The following is a 22298-nucleotide window of genomic DNA, read 5'->3' on the forward strand; positions in this document are numbered from 1 at the left end:
TGAAAGTGCAGCTTTACAGCACTGCTAAGAACATGTTTTCAGTCATCTTTAGCAATGATTTTGAAGTGTTATATTCCAAGTCAATCTCTTTAGGCTGTAGCCTAGATATGTTGTAATGAAGCATATGCATGCATGCCAGTGGTGGGATTCATTTTTTTTTTACTACCGGTTCTGTGGGTGTGGTTTGATGGACATGGTGTGGCTTTTTGAGTGTAGCTTAGTGGGCATGGCAGGGGGAGGATACTGCAAAATCCCCACTCCCTCCCTACTCCTGGGGGAAGGATACTGCAAAATCCCCACTCGCTCCCCATCCCACTAATTTGTTTTCCAGCTCTGTTTTCCTGTGCAGGGCAACAAAAGAAGACCCAGCCGATCAGCTGGGACTTGGGAGGTCGCGAATAGATGGGGGTGGGGCCAGCCAGATGTTGTATTTGCCGGTTCTCCAAACTACTCACAATTTCCACTACCGGTTCTCCAGAACTGGTCAGAACTGACTGAATACCACCTCTGATGCATGCAGTGTGATGGATTGAGTCTTTGCAAATTCCCACAAAGAGTCTAGATCTATGGAAGTGGGGTTTTCATGTATGTGTGTGTGTGTGTGTGTGTGTGTGTGTTTGTGTGTGTGTGTATCATGGGGGCATGGGGCTCAGTGGTTTCTCTCTCTCTCTCTCTCTCTCTCTCTCTCTCTCCCTCCCTCCCTCCCTCTCTTTTCTCTGTGTCTGTGTGTGTGTGTGTCTGTGAAAACTCCATATATATATTTGGTAAGATCAAAATAGAACAAATGGAAAACATCTATCTAGAGTTGCATGGTGTAGCAGCCATAAAAATTAAACAAATCTGCACAGATTTGTATTTAATTTATTTTTATTATTAAATAAATAACAGCAGCATTTTTCAAGATTAAAAAAAAATCCATTGTGGTTTTTTCTCTTTATTTACTTGAAGATCATTACATCAATTGGAACCAGTACCATATAATCCCAATTCAGAGGCCAACATACATAGAGACTACATTCTACAATATGTTAAACCTAATATGGTTTGCTTAGTTGTGGCTTATCCTGTTGTGTAAAGAAGCTAAATGTGGCCTATTTAAGCAGTCATGGTTAAGATATAACAATGCAATGTGTAAACCTAATTGCTGGGCTTATACATCATCTGAAAACAGTCCTTTCAACACAGTTGCTTGACAAAGTTAAAGTGTTCTGATTTATGCATCTCTAATTCTAAAGCAATTTGTGGTGGTTGGTTTTTTTTTTTAAAAAAAGCCAAGCCACAATGGCTAGTTTTACATGTTACTCTAAATCAATACTGAACAGAAACAGTTACAGCCTCTGCCTTTCTTTCCACTGAAGCTTGAAAAAGAAATGTCAAATAATATGTTTCCAGTCATTGGCCAGGGGGATACTTGTGTCTATTTGAAACTCCATACTGTGAAATAGTCTGACCCAGAGCAGGTTCTAACCAGTTCTGGAGAACCAGTAGTGGAAATTTTGAGTAGTTCAGAGAATCAGTAAATACCGCCTCTGACTGGCCCCGCCCCTATCGATTCTCTGCCTCCCAGATGATTGGGAGGGAATGAGGATTTTGCAGTAACCTTCTGCTGGCGTGGGATGGGAATGGAGATTTTACAATATCCTTCGCCTGCCATGCCCACCAAGCCACGACCACCAAGCCACGCCCAGAGAACCAGTAGTAAAAAAAATTGAATCCCACTACTGGTCTGATCCAGTGTGAGGATACCCCATTTATACAATAATCATATAAAGGAATTCTTTAGCCCTGATAGAAGAGACTGCACCGATTTGAAATCCTTGGTAGCAATAATGGGGTACCCTGGCATTTTCATTCCTCTGTAATGCAAAATAATTAAGTGGGAGCTCTCAATTTGCAAATAGTGTTATGGCAGATATGAAGTTTTAAAATATGTATGAATAATTTATCAAAGCATCTCTCTCTCAAATGCTTATTTCAAGCAAGAATTTTGATTTATTTGTAAAAGTTGCCTTGTCAGTGAGATGGGCAACATATAAATTTCATAAATAAGTAAATAAAAATTTTAAAATAAAGCATATGGTTGGTACGTTTGAACCATCAGTTTTGCAGAATGAATAGATCTGTGTACTACAGCAGTTTTTATTGTACAATATTACCATTTCTTAAGACAGTGTTTCTCAACCTTGGTGACTTTTAAGTCCTGTGGACTTCAAGTCACCAAGGTTGAGAAACACTGTCTTAAGAATTTTCTCTAGTGCCATCTTCTGGATTCGTATGGCAGCAATCTACCTTATAGAAATGATTCCTCACCCAAGATATATCAGAATCTTTATCTGGATAAATGAGCTTGGAAAACATTTATCCTATAAGAATGAGTTAAATGTTAACTTTTGGAAGAACAGAGTGATAGGTCTGTTTCATCCTAGAAATGAAGCAATCAATGTACTTACTATAGTATATTCTCCCTATCAATACTATCTGCAACATTGACCTGCTGTCTTCACCCAACCTAAGAATCCTAATTATACCACTGCAAATTTGTTTAGAATAATTAGAATTAAATTAGCTTCATTTTATTTTCAATGTACATTTACTGAAATAATCCATGTCCTTAAAAGATTATGCTGTGATTATGAAGTCATTTATACTTTCTCTTTCAATCATAAAACAAGTTTGTCTTCAGCATTCTAAACTATCATTTTTCCATTCAATCTCTAACCTGCTTAACTTCTTAATTAAAAAATTCCCTGAAATGCTTTAAACAATATATTAAATATACTGAATGTGTACTTGCTGCACAGATTTAATTTTGTGGGTATTTGGTGCCACTTGCTGGATAATTGTGCATTTTACTACTGCACACTAGTATTTGGAAATAAAAATGAAAAAAAAATAGGCTACTAAGAAAACCTCACTTTAATAGCTGTATACATAGAATTCCTTGTTAATAAATTATCAATACTTTGAGGTACAGTGGCTTATTATCTCTGTCTCCTGCTGCTTTTCATTGCTAATTGAATTCACTGATTGTGAAAAATCTCATATCTTTTTGGTTTAAAATAACCTGATCTTTCATGAATGCCGTTACAAACCCAACTCTCAAGCTAATCAGCTGTTAGTTGTAAAGGTATACTTCCCTGAAGTCTTACCTATAGTGTAAAAGTAGTTTACCACTGCCTTCTTCCAGTCCAATTTAGCCTCCGTTGCTAGATTTCCAAGGAAATCTTGTATCCAAGAATTAAGACCTAACTTTGCTTAGCTTCTGCCCCCTTAAAAGGTTGTTACCGTCTATTGAACAGTTGGAAATTGTAGAAATAAGTAGCTTAACTTTGAGATAATGCAACAAACATTGTCATAAGCCTATATGTTGGCATGGGGTCTGTTGTACCAATGTAGCTCCCATACTTGAATTGTTATTAGATTAGACAGTAGATGAAATGCAGCAATTTGGCTTTCTCGTTAGGAAGAAAAGCAGTGGTGGGATTCAGCCAATTCGCACCTATTCAGGAGAACTGGTTGGTAACTTTCTAAGTAGTTCAGAGAACCGATTGTTGGAAGAAATCTCTTTTTGTTTTTTTCCACTTTACAGGGCTAATCCTGTAAGGAAGGCAGGAAGGAAACATTCTAGTGTTGTATCTAGCCTAATCTTTATTGACCTGCTTACAGAAACTGCCTCTCCGGTTAACCCTTATTACATTGTAACAGCTAAGGCGAAGCGCCCATCGACCTGAGTGACCTTGAGTTGGCCAAGCCCACCCAGTCACATGACCACCGAGCCCCACTTACCCAGATAGTCATTAGGGCAGAGAACCGGTTGTTAAATTATTTGAATCCCACCACTGAAGAAAAGAGATCCTCAGAAGGTGCTCTGTTCTCTAGAAGTCTGGTTTATAACTGTATAAAAACTTCAGTGCCTTACTTGAGGTTAGGTATCTAAATGTAAGACCATCAATATATTATAGTTTACAGAACATATTTGTTAAGTTAACATGCTTTGATTTCTGAGATTTTCTGTAAATTAGATGCTCTGTTTTGGATCTCAGCTCCTAGAGAACACAGAAGAGCACAATGAAAATATTTAGGGTTATGACTATCTAGCTATCTAGCTATCTACCTACCTACCTACCTACCCACCCACTCAACCACCTACCCATCCATCCTTTCCTAATACGTCTTCCTCCTCCTATTTTCCCCACAACAACAAACCTATGAGGTGGTTTGGGGCTGAGAGGGAGCAATTAGCCCAAAGTCACCCAGCCAAGTTTCATGCCTAAGGCAGGATTAGAACTCACAGTCCCCTAGTTTCTAGACAGACTTTTGGAATTCCTCAAAAGACAAATTATACATTTCCATCTGAAATTATAACTATAATAGTTTAATTTTTGATAAATATAATGTTATGGCTAAATTCAGTTTGCTTCAGTTGTTGCTTTGTAAATATTCTTGTAATTCTCTGAACTCACAAAAGTTGTATTTAGATATTTCAATAACATTATGGCCCTTATACTTTGACTATTAAAACTTTTCTTTATTTATCTAAGAGAGAAGAGTCACTATTTCTGAGATCACTGCCTGGATTAGAATTATGATCATTTCCTTATTTAAACAACTGTCTTATCCTTATGATTGCATCATTTTTCAGAACTATACTTTGAAGCATAGCTTGCTTATTCACATTATTTATTTCTAGGCTCTGGAATAACCCTACCAATTGGGTTGGCTATGGAGTCATGCTGAACTACAAGGGTTATAATAGCTTCCTCATTGGTATTGGTGTTAAAAGCTTGCCAAAGTAACAAATACTTGGTTGAGATGTTTCTCCTTTTTTTAAAAAAAATCTGCAACTGGAAACTTAGTGAGGAATGGATATAAACCAATATGGTGATTAATTTGAATTACAGTTTACTCAATCCAATTTTCTGGTCTCACACAATAAACTGCATCTTAATGTAACTGCAGATAAAGGTTTACCCATAGGTTAGCATTTGTAGTTCACTGTCATGCAAACATAACCAAGGGATCTAATAGAAAAAAGGAAATTTCCCATTGGCAATGGTATTTATTCATTTTTCTCAGCCTAGCTCTAATGAGTGTTGACAACATTCACTGTCTATTTATTTGGTTTCATGTAAACTCAATTACTGTGGCTTGTAAACCATAATTTATGATAGAATAAAGCTTGACCAAACAAGGCACTATGTAGTGTAATGTGAAAATGTAGTTTTGCTAAAATTTATTTTTTACACAGACTCAAAACAACCCCCTAAGCCTTAAAGTAATTCAGCAAACATCATTAAAGTCATATTTGACCATGTCTCTATTTAACTATGCATACCATATTGACCCTTGGCCATTTTAAATTTGCCTTATGTTTTACAAGCTGCTGTGTCAGAGTTCAAGTTGGTCTCTTTGTTTGGCTTCAGACATCTTAATTTATTATGCTCATGTCACATAGCTTTTCATATGAAGCAACTGTCTTTAAAAAAAAACAACCTTCGTATAAGCTGAGGGGGAGGGAAAAACTGGGAAGCCTGAAAGGCAAAATAGCTGCAGCCAAGAGGCATTCAGGAAGCATATAACCTGCCTAATTGTATTTCAAGGTACTGATAACATTTCAATAAATAGCATATAAACAGAGAAAAGGTGAGAGGGGGAATGCCAAGCAAAGCAACATGAAGACGTGACATTTTTTTCCTTTGTTATGTCTGGTCTTTTAAAAACACTTTGTTCCCTTTATTTTTTAAAGGTACCCTTTCTATTATTTCACGCCATGGTATCATTATAATTGTAGAACACCATCAGTGGTGGGTTCCGGATCCCGTTGCAACCGGTATGGTTGCAATGGGGCCCGGCATCCTCCACATGAATGCACGCAGCGTGTGCATGCGTCTTACCTTCCAGCGACGTCTCCGCAAGCCTCCGTGATGCTCCAGCTACTCAGCAGAGCGTTGTGCAGGCACTGTACATACCATGCGCGTATGCGGAAGCACTGAAGGCTTTAAAAGACAGGTAAGGAGCGTGGGGTACCTGGTGCTCTGGGCAGGCTCCGGCATGCCCCTACTGGGGTGTACCACCTGCAACCCACCACTGAACACTATATATAATTCATTCTGTATTAAATTTACACTGGGAAATGAGCCTTTGAAGACCAAGGCAGATGCTTAATCTAAAATATGATCCTTCACCTTTATTCTATCACCAATTACATCCTTAGATTTCAATTAACCACTTGCTTATGGGTTTTCCTCCCCATGTAATTTCACATAACTAAAAAACTAGTATGATATTTTGTCTCATTAAAAGGAAACTATTACCAAATTGCCACCCTTCTCTATGTGGGAATCAAAGGGAGGCAAGTAATGAACGCAGCATCACACTTTCACAACAAAACCACAAATCTTTTGAACATACAGTATACTGATAACATAAGCACATATGAAAGATGCAGAGCTTATACATCTTGTAAATGACTTTATGTGTTGCGTGCACATTCAAAAGGGATTGGACATACGGTAATTGCAAATTTTGGTACACACCCTGAAGATACCAATAAAAGTTTAAATAAAGGTTTTGAGGAATCAAAAAACCAGGGTCCCATTGTTTTTGAAAAATTGAATATCCCGATTCCTTATTCCACATATTATAGTTAATAATATTAACTTTCTTTAGTTTTGTGTGGAATATTATTTCAAATATAACATCTTTTAAATTTCCAACCACTTCATGTAGCTCTGCTAAAATGAGTGGATCATATTGTTTTATCAGTAGATCTTTTAATTGTCCATGTTATAAAGGAAATTATTTATGTAAGATATATTCAAAATGTAACTACATAATAGCGATTTCTATTGTTTCAGAGTACTAATCCCTTATTTGGGCCAGGATGTCTAATAAAACATACACGTCTGTGTATTTAAAGCTAGAATTGTGATCTCATCCGGATTTTCCCTGCATGGGCAAATAGATTTTATGGGTGTGTATCTGTACACTTATAGAACTGGTTAAACATTTAGGAAACTGCTATCACATGGCTGAGACATCAGCCAAGTCAAAATTCAAAGTTGCATTTCCTAAAACTCTTGTGATTTGAGGAAGTTGGGACATGAAACTTCCAGGGCTGAAGCCTTTGCTTATCAAAATACATTATCTTAAATCCTTCCCACATATTCCAAATAACTATGGTTATCTCATAGAGAGGCTTTATATTGCTGGATTAACTACCAATATCAAGAAACCTAGGAAAAGGAGCACCTCAGGCTGAGGAATGAGATAAAACTGGGAAACTTGAACACAAACATTGGTGGAATTTGGGATCATTATTTGAAACTGCAAGTTTTAAATCTGCTCATTTGCAAATAATTCTGTTTTTAATGTCTTGGGACACATAAACTCTTTGGACTGACACTATAAGACCCTCAATTCTGAACTAAATATAAAGCTGAGCCACATAAGCATCTACATGCAGCATCAATATTCAAATATCCAGAAGAAATTAGAAGCGAGTGTGTCAAACCTGTATGAAACCTTTCTCCTTGATGAAATCATAGGTAACATAGTTGAACAGCAGAGATCACCTGACCCAATCAGCTAATACGGCCTTGCTCCTTGCTGGGGGGAGGGGTGGGTTTGTTTACATAAGAGGAGACTAACCATGTGTGGCGAAGACTCATTTTAAAGCCAGATGCATAGAAAGAAATGATAATTAATCCCTCTGTAGGAAGTTATCACCCAGCCCTCTCTCAGAAAAAATGAAATATCCTAGGAAATATTGAAAAGGCAGAATATTTCTCTGGATGTGAAAAGGAAGAAACGTGTTTTAAAAGACAGAATAGCTGCCTGCAGCTTCCTGCCCATCCCCCTTTGTCAATGAGCCATTAAACTCTGAGCTAGTCCACTTTACATAATAAAGAGTTCTCCCCTTCAGCTCCAGAGTGATGGGATTAAGGCATGATAATATTGGCCCTTTAACCAACTTGCCACATGGCATCTGAGAACTCAACCAAACCTGTATTCAAAACGCATCCTAGAGAGTTGCCCCTGCATGGGCCCATGGGAGTCTGACAACCAATCAGAATACAAGCTCAAGATCAAAGGCCAGAAAGGCATAAAACCAGGGACTCAGCTTCTCTTCCCTTCTCTTCTCCACCAACATTAAAGCATGTGATAACCTTTTCTGTTCAGGACTCAAGCATGTGGTCCTGTCCACCATTAAAACCATCTTTCCAAGCAGCCTCCATGTCTCCAGTGTCTTTTTCCCCACTTGGAGCTGAACCCAGAAGGACATTTCTTCCAACACCTCCTTTAATTCTCCTTTCTACCATTGCTTTAGCATTTCTACCCCTTCCTTATAGAAACCAGTGCAAACTAAGTTTGGTCACACTGTTCTAATATCTAGCTTAGATTTGAACTATGCACATACTGATCAAAGAGTTGTAGAGTTTTGAGTACAGACCCCAAAAATGGTTAAATAATGCAATTATTCCCTGTGTTTAAGAGCATGCCTATGACCATTCTATACTACTGTGAAAGACAATGGCCAAACATGTTTTGTAGTGTATTAATAGATGGAATTAATGGGATGGAATAAGTTGTTTGGAAGTTCTATGATTATCCTATAGCCATACATACAACTCTACCAAAAAGAACAGTACAAATCTTGACTTTAATAAAGAAAAGGACAATGTTTAACCTTTTCTTTTTCGTTGTTACCTGCTATATTTATTGATATTCCTTTTTGTTGTTGTTACTATCCAGCATTTTTTTAATATTTGCCTCTTGGAACAAAATAGCTTTTGAGGTTTCCATATGATATCTTTTGAGGTTTCCATATGAGAAATTTGTTTTAAAAGAATGACAAGTCATGGTTGAAATTACCAACATAAACAGGGTACTGAAAGTCTTGGTTTTATACACTTCCTCTCTTCTGGCATACAGTAGAGTAGAGATGAATACTGGTAATTTAGACCTAGTGATTCCATACAGTCTCCTGCCTCATTTCTGTTGCTCCTGGAGCTCTTAGGACCACACCACCTATTGGAAAGAACATTTTATATGACTAAAATAATATATTTATTAAGCCCCGCTAGGTTTAACAGTCATTTTGTCCCAAACTTCCCTTCTGAACTCCGAAATTCATAACACACACAAAATGGACTAAAGGATTTCATCTTGCTTTCTCCTGAGAGGTCCTGCTCCTTCCAGCCTGCCAAGCCTACTTGTAGTCCTCAGCAGCCAGAAGAATCCCTCCTGTTCAAAGACAAAAATCATGCAGCTCATGGCTGCCAAATGATCCTTCTGTCCTGCCTTAAAGAAAGAGGCGGTGAGTTTTTCAGAAAAGCAGAGTCCCCTGCTGTGTTTGTGGATGTTCAAGTCTGCCCAACAGAGCAGGATTTGAAGTCAGAGACTGTTCAACTGAGTAGCTTTATATAAATCACAACTCTTTTCAGTTCATAAATAATGGGAAACAATTTGTTTAAAAGCAATAATCTCCTCCTCCTCCTGGATTGAAAAATCATACTTTCTTCCAAGAAATGTTTAGGTGTAAAATACAATTCCATTCATATTTGGTTGTATGCAGCTGTTCCCTCTTGACTCTTTATCAGTAAATACTATTAACTCTCTCATATTTCTTCCATAGGATACTGTCTCTGTGGATTCTAATATATCCACTTCAAATTTAAAATACATTTGGCCTGTTCAGAAATAACACTTAGAAATGCAAAAGAGTAATTTCTAGTTTAACAAAAGAACCTGAGCCTTTGATATCTATCAGTGTTAGAAGGTCAGGTGAAACATTGCCAGAAAGTTAACAATTGCATGGCAGAGAGCAGCATAGCCTTTAGGGTTGAATGTATTAGCAAAACCTGTTCTACTACTTAGGATTTCAACTTGCTCTGAGGTCATAAAATTTCTAGAGCTCTTTTTAATCCTGGACTTTTAACTCTTTAAAAGCCCTCAGAGCAAAGTATACACACAGCTCTTTTGAATTATATTTTACTATGTCCTACCATGGCTATTCATACAATTCATACCTAAACAGCTTTTTGTAGCTTATGTTCAGTAGGAGCCACTTCATAGAAGTGGAGTGATATGTTCCATTCAGCTCTTTGAATCATTCCATACAATGATTTATATTAGCCATGTGTTAAGGGCTAAATTCTGCTGTGCATGTTTTTAATGACTGAAACACATAATGATACATTGCATTTCTGAATATCCCATCATATAACCAAAAAGCATTTAATCTATGGTTGGAAATTTAATGGCTGCATCTCAAAATCAATCATGAACTGAGCAGCCCATCTTTACAAACACACACACATACACACAGAGAGAGAGAGAGAGAGGGAGAGAGAGAGAGAGAGAACAATCGGGTTGTAGGCATGTGTGGCTGGAATGTTTTTCCTTACTAATGTAGGCATATCCATCTTATGGCCTACAAGAAAATGTGCCAATGCAGTAAAACTATGTTGCATTCGATCAACATTACTGTATTCTGTCTCCCTTGCAATCCTTTCTGGGTCTTTCTATCACAGTATTCTGTGCCTAAAACATGTTCAAGTTGCTTGGGGTTTTGTAGTTTTTCAGATCTTTCTCATTCATTCAGTGGTCCATGTTGATTCACTTATGCATATATTATTCTATTGAGAGCATAGTAGCAACTACTATTATTATGGTTGGTTGGTCAGTCACTCACTCAAATGTTTAGATTAGAGTTGACATTTTAATCCATTTATCAAGTCCTTTCCAAGGACCAGGAATAGGCAGGTGATGTTTGATGGTGTTAAAGATATCATCAAAGGATGTAAGTGTTCCAAGTAAAGCTGCCATTTACAATTGACCAGTGATAATTTTGTCAATGTTAATAGTCTCCAAGGGATGCTCCAGTTGTTTTGGGATTGTTTCCAAGATGCCTGTTACTATTAGTACTATCTTTGCTTTGTTTTGTCACAATTGTTCTGCTTCTATTTGCAGATCTATGTATTTGTGATTTTCTCCAGTTCTTTTTCTGTCAGATGCCTTCTAGAACAGTTCCTTGGGAGACAGCCTGAGATACAATGGGAACCTCTTCAACCTGCGAAGACTCCAAGCTATCACCAAGATAAAGGAGACTGCGACGAGATCTCCTTTTTGCTGACGACTATGCCCTGAATGCTGGATCAGAGCAGGAAATGCAAGCCAGTGTGGACAAATTTGCAGCAGCATGCGACAACATCCACCTCGTCAACACAAAGAAGACCAAAGTGATGTACCAGCCAGCTGCCCAACACCAAGAACCCATCATCACAGTGAAGGGACAAAAGCTGCAATCATTGGACCAATTTACATACCTTGGCAGCACCCTTTCCCATGCAGTGACAATTGACATTGAGGTCAACTGCAGAATCGCCAAGGCAAGCTCTGCATTTGGTGGGCTACTGACCAACGTGTGGAACCAATGTGGAATAAGCCTTGCTACAAAGCTCAAAGTCTACCGACAAGTAGTGTTAACTACCCTAATGTATGCTAGTGCGATTTGGATGTATACAGGAGGCACACTAGGTAATTGAATCACTTCCACATGACCTGTCTCCACAGACATCTGAGTATCCGATGGCAGGACAAGGTGCCAGACACAGAAGTCCTCTCCAGAGTAGGTCTTCCATCTGTTCACACTCTGCTGATTAAAGCCCAGACATGCTGGGCAGGCCATGTTGCAAGGATGCCAGGATGCCAGACCACCACATTCCCAAACAGCTCCTCTATGGTGAACTGTCTCAAGGAAAGCGATTCCACTGGGACAAAGGAAGCGATACAAATACATGCTGAAAACCTCTCTCAAGTCCCTGGATATCGACATCCCCCCCTGGGATACCCTGGCACAAGATCGATCGACATGGTACATGTTGATCCACCAAGGCTGCCGGACATTAGAATACAGGAGGATAACCATAGCACAAGAGAAGCGTGCACTCTGCAAAGCCAGAGCTGCAAATGCTGCAATAGTGGTGTCCAAACATGTCTGCCTGATGTGTGGCAGAACATTCCATGCCCATCTAGGCCTTACCAGCCACCTGGGGACACACTATAGACAACCCACAACTCATTAGATGTCAAGGTCCTCTTCGAAAATGATGGACGATCATCGTTATCAAGCTGTTCCAAGTAAGCTGCCATTTACAATTGACCGGTGATGATTTTGTCAATGCTAATGGTGAATGCTTCAGTTGTTTTGGGATTGCTTCCAAGGTGCCTGTTACTATTGGTACTGTCTTTGCTTTCTTTTGTCACAATTGTTCTGTTTCTTATTTGCAAATCCTTGTATTTTGTGATTTTCTCCTGTTCTTTTTCTTCTGTTCTGCTGCCTCTAGGTACTTCAATGTTCCTATCCAGACTTTATCTTCTCATGGACAATTGTTAAATCTGGGATATTATGTCATTTCATTTCTACAAAAAAAAAAAAAGTGGGATAAATCACCCAGTGAAGTTTACAGTTGCGTGAGGACTTGAATTTCTAGGTCCAAGTTCAGTATCTTAACCATTAAACTCAGCATGATTTCATTCAAGCTTTCATCCTAATGCCACTGGCTGAACTTATATAATGTACAAATATGGGTGGGAACCTTGTGGCCCACAAAATATATATGTTCCAACTCCCTTTTGGTCCTTTCCTCAGGCTCCAAGATTACTGAAATGATTGTTTATTTGGGCCATGCTGAGTCACTTTTCTAGAATCACTAGCCCACTGAATTCAATCATGATTAGTTTTGTTCAGAATATCTACAGTAGTGCTTAAAGCATCTGATTTCACTGACCAGGTCAGACAATTTCCTTCTCTTAACAAGGTAGACTGGAATCAAAGGTATTTTCTATCAGAAATTATCTCCCCATTAAGAGAATGTTGAATATAAACCAAGTATGACAGGCAAATGTCTGGAGCATTTTGTAGGAATGCAATTCTAGACTAGAATATAGTGAAAGTTAAGCTGTTTTAATTTACACAGCTTTTTATATATGAAATATGAAAATGGTGGTCATTTTAAACTGTATATACAAAACTAATAGCTATGTATTGAGTTTGGGATTTCTGCCCCATTAAACTACCCAGATAAAGTCAATATGGGGAAAAAATGAACCTGGGGAAAATATCCGCTGATCTGCTACAAAGTTCTGCAGAGATTCTGGCAGCTGTCTGGAAGAGGGAGTCAACTGTAGTCTTAGACATGCTTATGTGACCTCTCTCAGTCTATTGCTGCAGTTACTACCCATGGTTTACAGAGGAGCTGAGGGAGATGAGAAGGGTCAAGAGATATTTAGAGTACTGCTAGAGGAAAATAACAAATTCAATCAAACATGAGTTAAGGCCCCTATTAAGGTTTACCTCATGGCAGGTTAAGAGTGGCAAAGTGACAGTACACACATATTGCATCCAAATATTCTATCCAGCTGCCCTGTTTAGGGTCAACCCAGACTCTCCTTGGAAAGGGAAGCTTGGAGACCCATCCACAGGGTTCTATGAAGGAATTACCTGTGCATTAGCATAAAATCGCTCAGATTTGTTCCTAGTTGGACACCAAGTATAGAGATGTATATACAGAGCTCCTACAAAGATGCTTGGTGAATGGACTTATTCAGTTGTCAGCGAATACTTTGATTCTGAGGAATTGGACATGGTCTTATGAAATATAAACACCTGTGTATTAAATCCCTGCCTCTCTTGGCTGATTAATGTCCCTGAGGAGGTCCATGTGAGTGAGTCCAAGTAAAGTCGAATTTATCCTTTTTGGAGATTGTTTTTGACTTCTTTCAAAGAGGTGCTAGTGTGTGCATGCCTACTACTAAGAAAGACATTGCTGGTCCCTACCATTCCAGATAACTTTCACCCAATTTCCCATCTCCTGTTTTTAGGGAAGGTGATTGCGAAGATGGTAGTATTCAACTTCAGATGATCCTAAAGGAAAAGGATTATCTGGACTCTTTTCAGTCAGATTTCAGACCAGGATATGGGATTACCATCGACCATGTTATCCTTTTGGATTGATTGAGGGAGACATGGGGTTACCCTTGAAAAGTATCTGGAAGCTTCAGCCGGTGCAGAATGTAGCCATGCAAGCAATTCTGGGGCCACCCAAAAAGGGCGCATGAAACACCTTTGCTCTGCAAATTGTGTTGGATACTGGTTTGCTCTGGATCCAATTCAAGGTGTTGGTTGTTACCTATAAAGCCCTATGTGGCATGGGGTCAAGCTACAGAACTGTCTTCAGTCCATTATATTAACCCATCCTATCCAGTCAAACAAGGAAGTTATGTTGCAGACTCCATCAGATAAAAGAATTCTGACCTGCCGGGTCTAGGAATAGAGCCTTCTCTGCCATCACCCTGGCCCTGTTGAATATTCTCCTCTCCCCCCCCCCTCAGAAGTAAGGTAAGTTTCACTCTCCTGGCTTTCTGAAAAGGAATTAAAACATGACTGTATAACCTCACACGAGGCTGGTTGGTACCCAGAGAGCCCTCCCTTCACCTTTTAAACTAATTTTAACAGGGTTATTTCATCTTTGCATACTTTTAAATTCTAAATTCTATTTTAAAAAAAATAAATTAAAAATAAGAATTTTTAATTTTTATGTTTCAACATTTTATTGTACAGATGGTGATGGGTGATTCAAAAATGTGATAAATAAAGGTCAGTAGAATTTATGTGGCATAAGCTAATGGACAATTTTGGTTGTCTGATGTCCTTACAAATTTATACCCATCACAAAGAGAGAGCTAAAAGTTTTCCTCTCTCCTCCCTGTTTGTGATAATCCAGTCTGACAAGAGTGTCTTTGTATTTTCCTCTGTTCTTTTCTTTTGCCTATTGACACAACATTTCTTAATCTATGCTTGTTTTCCAGGTCATCAGTTTGATTTTTGAGTCATTTATATTCTCCACAGTAAGAATAAAAATCTGCTTTAAAATAAGGTTTAAGTCCATACCTCTGAAAGGTGATGAATTTGAGAAAAATATGTATTGATTATAATGTTAACTTGTGACTTGGAAATTTCAGATTCAAATTTGCATCTGAATAATTCAGTGGATCAGTTTATTATTTTTATTCTATCTCACAGTTATTTCATAAGGTAGCTATATTTTAAGAACATTTTAAGAATAAAATTGGAGAACTGGACTTAGAGAAAAGGAAAAAAACAGATAAGTAATAAATAAAAACTTTCTTATGTGCAAAAAATAAATAAACATGGGCACATCTAAAAGGTACAGAAGGCTGAGAAGATAAAGATCAGGGCCCCTCTAGGAGCAAAAAGGAAATCTAGAGTCTTATATGAGAAGGGGTACATTGGGCATGCTCTATTGCTCTATTTATTGTGCCATCAAATCACTGTTGACTCTTGTCAACTACCTAAACAAGTCCCTGCAATTTTCTTGGCAAGGTTTCAGAGTGATTTGCCGTTGCTGCTTGCTAAGGGCTGAGACAGAGCAATTGACTCAAGGTAACCCAGCTGGTTTTATGCCTAACGTAAGACACCATCTCCTGTTTTCTAGCCTGGTGTCTACACCAGCCTACCAATGTTGGCAACTTTTAAGATGTGTGAACCTAGAACTCCCCCCTTACCACATTTTAACCTAACAAGTGGTGTAAACCTAGCAGGTATAATCCATAATTCAGTTTTTTATGTATATCTTAAAAATCTAGTTACATAATTATAGCTCAATTTACTATACAGAAGCATAGCTAGTGGTAATAAAACATGGAATTAAAGATTAATTTCAGTCCTCCAGATCTATGCTTCTTCCTTGGTGATACGTTGTCAAATTTTTCTGTTTGAAAACTCAATGACCTTTGTTGACCAAAATGTGGAACTGATGGATACGAAAATGCATAGGGAAGAAGTTACAAATGTACTTTAAATAAATGCCACACACAAATCCTGTTCTATTTATTATTCATTTAACTTAATATACAGAGCTACAAAAGCATTTTATGCATACAGGAACTATTCATTCAATTGTGGAATGTTTTGACTTCTTCATAGATTTAGTCATTCTATGTCACTTATATATATAAAATAACAAGGCAAGTTTAATTAATCAGCTTGGAACTTTTTTCTGCTTCAGGTCACCATTAGGCTGACCTGTTCAGAAAACCCTTCTAGAAAATCTCTTTTAAACAGGGAGAAAGAAAGAGAATGAAATACAGGTAGTTCTTGACTTATGACTACAGTTGAGCCCCAAAATTATGTTTCCAAGTGAGACATTTGTTAAGTGAATTTTGCTCAATTTAATGACTTTTCTTGCCACAGTTGTTAAGTGAATCATTGCAGTTGTTGAATTAGTAACACGGTTGTTAAGTGAATCTGGCTTCTCCATTGACTTTGCTTGTCAGAAAGTTGCAAAAGGGGATCACATGACCCTGAGACACTACGACCATCATAAATATGAAGTTGTCAAGCATCTGAATTTTTATCACATGATCATGGAGATGCTACAGCAGTCATAAGTGTGAAAAACTGTCATTAGTTTTTTCAGTGCCTTTATAACTTTGAACGGTCACTAAATAAACTGTTATGTCAAAGACTACCTGTAAACCTTTCTGTATGAATCCTAGTTTGATGGACACATTGTTATGTCACTGACATACAGAAAGTAATTTTTGCACGGTTTTTATATTCTGATTTATTTTATTCAGATACACTGTTCCTCACCAATACAGAAATAACATTCAGCATTCAGTATGATCAATTGCTATATAAGGAATAGAAAGGGATACCATCTTTTTCTTCATCTGAAATTAAATTGATATGATTTTATTCCTTTATAAATCATCAAAGTTAGTAGCCACCATTGAAACTATGTCTGTATTTCATTCTGGACTGTAAAGTAGACAGCCACATTTAGCTAGGTTGTGTGAATCCAACTATTAATAAATACTGTATGAAAGCAGGGTCGTTATAATTTTAAAAAATGATAACATAGTGTTCAACCTTTGTCCTGAATCTATTATGGTTCTGTTTCTTGGGATGACCACAATGCATCAACTATCACAGTTCTTACAAGCCTTTTTTAGTGTGAAACACACCCACACCTACATCCTTAATGCAATTTGTGCTCCAAAAATCCAGACTACCACTACCAGTAGATGACAGAAAAGTGATACAAACAAATCTTTGCCTCTTTGTGATGGTCATGTGAATTTTTGCAACCCAGAACCTGCAGCTTGAAGCCCTAAAACTTCCAAAATCTTGTGAGTTTGTCTCATTGACTTAGACGTGAAATAATATCATTTTCTGTACTTGTTTTCAATTCTACAATACTGCTTTTTTAAATGAGGCAACCAAAAGGATACAATGCATTCCAAATACAATCACAACAGAGAGCCAGTTTCATTTAGTAGTTAAAAGACTCTGAGCTAGAAACCAGGAAACTGAGTTCTAACCTTGCCTTAGGCACAAACCAGCCGGGTGACTTTGGGACAGTAGTTCTCTGTCATTCCAAGAAAAAGGCAGACCAGTTCCAAAACTGTTGCTAAGAAAGCTGCATGAACATGTCCATAGAGTTGCCAGGAAGGATTCAAGATAGATTCAAAGGCATGATGGAATTCACCTTTGATTCTACCCAGAGCTGCAGAATAGTGAATTGAAACTTTCAGTATTACTTTCAATACTAGAACTATCATAATTCTTTTTTAGTTAGTTATCAGAAGGTTAGCCCTCTGAAGTAAAGATATATTGGTCTCAAAATAAATAATTTTCTGCTTGCTTATCCTGAAATATATTTACCATTTAGTGCTAATTTAATGAGTTTGAATATATCCTTTCCTGGTTTTTTAAATTATCCCACCTTTGTTGTTTTTATAAAAAACTCAAGGCAGCAAACATACTTAATATTCCTTCCTCCTCCTGTTTCCTCACAACAGATGGATTGAGTGTGGGTGTGAGTGGGCCAAGGTCACTCATCTAGCTCTCATGTCTAAGCTGGGACTAGAATTCAGAGTCTCCTGGTTTCTTGCCTGGTGCCTTAACCAATACACCAAAATGTTTCATAATTCTTTTTATTTAATAATCCAGAATATTTCACTTTCCTTTGAAAGCTTTATCAACTCTCTATTTCTTTATAATGTCTTTATATAATCTATATTGATGATTAAAAATGAAAAAAGACTTTTACAATAACATTTAGTATTGATCATACAGTTGAGGAAGGAGGAATTTGTTATAGCTTCCATTAAAAAAGCTATTGACTTTTTTTTTACTTGCTGCACATTTTTAGCCAATGATGTTGTTAATTGATGGAGTATAATTAATATTTTTTTAGACATGTGAATGAATCAGATTAAAAAATGAAGTATGAGATGGAAGTGCCATCCAAAGATAAAAATGACAAAATGTCACAATTGAAAAGTTCAGCTTGGATAAACAAATATTGAGAGTTGGGGAACAGATAGGTCCAAGCACACAAGGTTTGTTATTAAAAAGAAAAAAACCTTCAGCATCTTTGTAAGTAATATTACTACTTATCTGCAGATGGGGCACTAGAGCTAATCTGAAACAATATTCATTCATTTTTAAGACAGAAAAATCCAAGCAGGTGTGCCCAAATACATAAAAATTACAATTCACATATATGTATGATTTTCTTTATATTCATTATCTTATTTCCATTGGCAGAAGTGTGTGCCTATGTGTGTTTTGATAGTTACAATTAACAATATATGTCTTCTTTTTCCATATTTTCTGAGAGACATCTTGCACCAGTATCATGGAACAGTGCCTATTCATGACAATCTGTACTTCTCTTTCTGCAATGACAATGACACTTGGTGACTTTTTAAATTAAAGGAAAAAAGCCAACAAAACAGTTTGAGAGAACAGACTTGCCTGATGACCCAAGTAGTTGTTCTGCAGCCCATCCTTTTAAAAAACTGAAGATAGAAACAATTCTTCTTCTGCTCTACTGTCCATTTGACTGAATGCAGTCCTCTAAGCAGTCAAGGGAGTTGGATTACAATTCCCATTATGACAAGCCAGCATGAACAATGGTGCCATTGAGATGAGAGAACCCGCAGTACAACAATTAAAATAGAAGGAAAGGGGGAAAAATATTTAAGATTGCAGTCCTTCTGAATTCAATAATGTTTCCTTCTGCACAGGAACATAGATCATCGTATTAAACCTCCAGCCCTCATTCCTCTGTTGCATTTATCAGTTTGTCTACTTCATTATATCTGTCTAACCACTCCCTGCCACATTAGAACCTAGCCTATTCTGGAAAATATGTTAAGAAATCCTTCTTCTATCTGACCACACCAGCTCCAAATGTTAAAAGGCTTCAGTGCAACCCTGTTCATGAGTGAATATTACCACTGACTTCAGTGGCAAACCACTTCCGAAGAACCTTGCCAAGAAAACTGCAAGAACTAGTCTGGGAAGTCACCAGACTTTGAGAGAACACATTAGGGTGTTCACATTCCAGTCTCTTCATCTTTTTTATTTCTCTAACTGTACAATTTCAATGGAATTTCCTGGTAGCCTTTCATTCAAATTTTAAACAAGTCAAACCCTGCTTTGTTTTTTCAAGATCGATCCATTTTGGTTGGGTATTGTTACCCACTGTGACTGGAGAATGCTAAGCAAGCCTAAAAACTGAATGGAACAGCAATTTCAGTTAAGAGAGCAAGTCAGGTAATGAAATGGGGCCTAGTTATTACTCTGTAACCTTCCAAGTCACTGCCTGGAACAGCACGAGTGCATTTAAAGCTCAGAGTGAAGTACCCTGATGTGGTTCTGGCATTAGCTTCCAGAGACAATTGCAGCAACCATCTCACAATATAACTGAGGCATTCTAATCCAATTCTTTTTCTTCTGGTAATCAGATTCAGATGTAGCAGTTCACACACCCCAGGCTTTCAGGAATTGCAGTAATTTCTGGTTTGCTTCCAAGAACAATTCAAGGTGTCACATCATCCCTGAAGTTCTACGTGATTTAAAATCAATGTACCCTAAGGGCAACCCAAAGGACAAAATCAGTTTCATACACTCTAAACCAGTTTTAGCTAGGATTCAACCTGCAAATTGTGAAATTGATTGGTTTTTCAGAGATTAAAGAACAAGTTTTATTATTTTGTTACTTAGTTTACACATCATATTTAGCTATGGTTGCTTGCTCCATGGTTTCATTAATAAACCAATTGATTGGGTTTGTAAAACATGCTAAGTAACAATGGGTTAGTGTACAATATGCTAATTCAAAACTAAACCAATCTCATTTCAGTTTAATATCAGTACCAAATCAACCTACATGTTAATTAATGCAGAATATAACCTATGATTGTGTTTAAACATTATTATGCATATTGTACCATTAATTACCACTATGTGCAAGTAATTTGTATTTTGCATCTACTTTTTCCTCCACTTCCTCCAATCCCAGCTCATTATTTTAAAAAGTTGTTTTTACGGACCGCTTCCCAAGGGAATGCTCTATCTATCTGTGAAATGAGCCACTCTTGGTTCTTATTATGCATTGCTCTCACTGTTCCTTTTTTTAAAAAAAATCCATCTGGAATCTGCCTTCCTTTAACTTTAAATGTTTATTCCATGATGTGAACTCTGGAATGACAGAAAACAGCACCTTTGCTAGTAATGTTTTTCAGAAATGATTTGCCATTGCCTTTTTTCTAAGGCTGAGAGAGAATGAGTAGCCCAAGGTCACTTAGCTGGCTTAATGCCTAAAGGCGGGACTAGAACTCACAGCTTCCTGGTGTCTAGCCTAATGTCTTAACTATTACACCAAAGTGGTTCTCATTCTGCTTATAATTAATTGCTAATCCAAAGCCTTTTTCATAAGCAGTATTTTCCTATCTACATATGTGCATGTTGATTTTTGTTTCCTAAAGAACAACTTTGCATTTGTTTCTATTTAATTTGATTAATTTCAGCCCACTCTTCTAACCATTATGATAATTTTAAATGGTTCTTTTAGCATATTAGCTACTCTCCCAGCCTTGTGCCATATGCAAACCTAATTAGCATTCCAGTCACATATAAAAATACTTAAAACTTTACATCATCACTGAAGTAAGACAGGTGATAAGCCAAGAAAAATAGAATCTAGTCTCTGGTATTCCTTTCCCAGGAAAGCTATGTTCACATAACATACTAATTAATATTCCTACTGGTCTAATATTTCTCTAAATTACATCAAATTGTAGATTGTACATTTTTGTGAAAACTGAAACTGAAACGAAATTGAAATGAGAAAAAAGTGGCTATTAATGAATAGAGTATATTTTACCACTCCAAAAGTATATTTCCATAATTGCCAAAAATTGATTCCCCAGATGTTTCAGAGAAGTATCTGCCATTCTTAGAAATTCTAAATGTATATTAAATAGACTTAAGATGTACAGTAGGAATAGCAACGTTTTGGGTTCAAATCTTCCTGTTATGAACTTATCTAGCCAACATAAGCAAATTATCTTTTTTTTAACCTCAAATCATTATTAGACTGACATTTTGATCCCCAAAGTACAATTTGGTACAAAATAATGATCCAAATGTTCCTGTAGTGTTTAAAGGAAGAACTGGGAGTTTTAGTACTTAGCTAGAATCCGGATGAGGAATCTAACTAGAAAAGCATGTTTTTCAGATTAAGTCAATGGATCTTTTTACTGAAAATTATGAGTAAAGAAAAAGGAATGTTTACATTTGAAAGGCCATTGTATAGGAGGCCTAAAATTCCAATATAATTAATGGGCTGTCACTTCAATCAGGATCAGCTGATTTTAAATGATTGGCTTGTGATTACATTTTAAATCACCAGTTTGATAATATACAACAGAAATCTATTCTAAAGGAAAAATGTGACCACATATCTCTGTAGTAGATAATATCACTCTAACCTTAGTGTTTTATATTATATACTATAGAATGCGTAAACAAAACATTTTAAAAGCTAGACAAATATTGGCGATATTTAAAATAGTTGAGATCATATTTTATATGTGGAACAAAATGAAACAAATGTGTTTTTTTTTCAGAATATATGTACATGCCAATATATGCAAACGTAGTCCATATTTGAGTAATGTTAAAATCCACGATTAGTCAAAAACATTTCTTCGTTTAGTGACCTAGGTATTAGCAATTGGGGAAATAACCAGAATCCCACTCTCATTTTAAACAATTTTCTTTCTTGCTGATTTTGCCAGTTAGGGTGAGTCCATACTGCAGCTTTGAAGCTGACTGAATATTGATTCTATCAATACATTTAAATCATTGTTCTCAAGCTAGCATATTAGTATGTCATTTTAATTTAACAGTA

This window comes from Thamnophis elegans, chromosome 8 (assembly GCF_009769535.1).
Source record: "Thamnophis elegans isolate rThaEle1 chromosome 8, rThaEle1.pri, whole genome shotgun sequence".
NCBI classification, from domain to species: Eukaryota; Metazoa; Chordata; class Lepidosauria; order Squamata; family Colubridae; genus Thamnophis; species Thamnophis elegans.